A 2,396-nucleotide genomic window follows, 5' to 3' on the forward strand; every position below is an offset into this window, starting at 1 on the left:
CCCCTCCTCTTCCCCAGGCTAAACACCCCCAGCTCCCTCAGCCACTCCCCATCAGACTTGTGCTCCAGACCCCTCACCGGCTTCATTGCCCTTCTCTGGACATGCTCCAGCACCTCAATGTCCTTCTTGAACTGAGGAGCCCAAAACTGAACACAGTATTCGAGGTGTGGCCTCACCAGCGCTGAGTACAGGAAGGGGCACAATCACTTCCCTGCTCCTGCTGGCCACACTATTCCTGACACAGGCCAGGATGCCGCTGGCATTCTTGGCCACCTGGGCACGCTGCTGGCTCAAGTTTAGCTGGCTGTCAAGCAACACCCCCAGGTCTTTTCCCACAGGGTGGCTTTCCAGCCACTCTTCCCCAAGCCTGTAGCATTGCATGGGGTTGTGATCCAAGTGCAGGACCCGGCACTTGGCCTTGTTGAACCTCAAACAATTGGCCTTGGACCACCAATCCAGGCCATTCAGAACACTCTGCAGAGCCTTCAACACTCCAACCCAACTTGGTGTTGTGTCTACAAACTTACTGAGGGTGCACTTGATCTCAGTGTCCAGGTCATTGATAAAGATACTAAACAGAACTGGCCCCAATACTGAGCCCTGGGGGACACTGCTTTTGACCGGACATCAACTGGCTTTAACTCCATTCACCACAACTCTCTGGGCCCAGCCATCCAGAAAGCTTTTTACCCAGCAAAGTGTACACCTGTCTAAGCCATGAGCCTCCAGCTTCTCTAGGAGAGTGCTGTGGGAGACAGTGTCAAAGGCTTTGCTGAAGTCCAGGTAGACAACATCCATGGCCTTTCCTTCATCCACTAGGAGCTCATCGTTCAGCACATGGGGACAGTCAGCTCCTGAGCCTTTAAGATTTCCTTCTTGAAGAATGTCAAGCCTTCCTGGACAACTTTGCCCTTCAGGACTGCCTCCCGAGGGACTCCTACACAGGCCAAAGCCTGCCCTCCGGAAGCCCAAGCTAACAGGTCTGCTGATCCCCCTCCTTGCTTCTCCAAGAATCAAAAACTCTATCAGTTCATGATAGTCAGTCACTGTGCCCAGGACAGCCTCCAACCATCACATCACCCACCAGTCCTTCTCTGTTCCCAAACAACAGGTCCAGAGGGGCACCTTCCCTGCTTGTCTCACTCACCAGCTGTAGACTTGTGGATGTCCAGATGGCACAGCAGGTCATAAACTGCTTCCTCCTGCATTATGTAGGGTTTATTCTGCTCTCTGTCCCTGCCTTCCAGCTCAGGGGGTTGAATACCCTGGGGATAACTGGTCTGACTACTGAAGACTGAGGCAAAGAACGCATTAAGCACCTCAGCTTTTTTCTTGTCCTTTGTCACTAGGTTTCCCCCTGCATCCAGTAAAGGATGGAGATTCTCCTTAGCCCTCCTTTTGCTGCTAATGTATTTACAGAAACACTTTTTATTGTCTTTTATGGCAGTAGCCAGATTAAGTTCTAGCTGGGTTTTGGCCCTTCTAATTTTCTCCCTGCATAACCTCACGACATCCTTGTAGTCCTCCTGAGTTGCCTGCCCCTTCTTCCAAAGGTTCTACTTTTTTTTTTTCCTGAGTTCCAGACAAAGCTCTCTGTTCAGCCAGGCTGGTCTTCTTCCTCACTAGCTCATCGTTCAGCACATGGGGACAGTCAGCTCCTGAGCCTTTAAGATTTCCTTCTTGAAGAATGTCAAGCCTTCCTGGACAACTTTGCCCTTCAGGACTGCCTCCCGAGGGACTCCTACACAGGCCAAAGCCTGCCCTCCGGAAGCCCAAGCTAACAGGTCTGCTGATCCCCCTCCTTGCTTCTCCAAGAATCAAAAACTCTATCAGTTCATGATAGTCAGTCACTGTACCCAGGACAGCCTCCAACCATCACATCACCCACCAGTCCTTCTCTGTTCCCAAACAACAGGTCCAGAGGGGCACCTTCCCTGCTTGTCTCACTCACCAGCTGTGTCAGGAAGTATCTTCCCCACACTCCAGGAACCTCCTAGACCGTTTCCTCTCTGCTGTATTGTGTTTCCAGCAGACATCTGGTTACTTGAAGTCCCCCACAAGAACAAGGGCTTGTGATTGTGAGACTTCTCCTGGCTGCTTAGGGAATGTTTTGTCTGCCTCCTCATCCTGGTTAGGTGGTCTATAACAGACTCCCACCGTGATATCTGCATTGTTGGCCTTCCCCTTGATTCTTACCCATAAACACTTGACCCTATCATCACCATTGTTAAGCTCTAGACAATCAAAACACTCCCTAACATACAGGGCTACCCCACCACCTCTCCTTCCTTGCCTACCCCACCTGAAGAGTTTATAGCCATCCATGGCAGCACGCCGGTTTTGTGAGTTGTCCCACCACATTTATGTGATGGTAACTGTATAATATTTTTCCTGCC

This window comes from Egretta garzetta, unplaced genomic scaffold (genome assembly GCF_000687185.1).
Source record: "Egretta garzetta isolate BGI_Z169 unplaced genomic scaffold, ASM68718v1 scaffold41, whole genome shotgun sequence".
Lineage (NCBI taxonomy): Eukaryota > Metazoa > Chordata > Aves > Pelecaniformes > Ardeidae > Egretta > Egretta garzetta.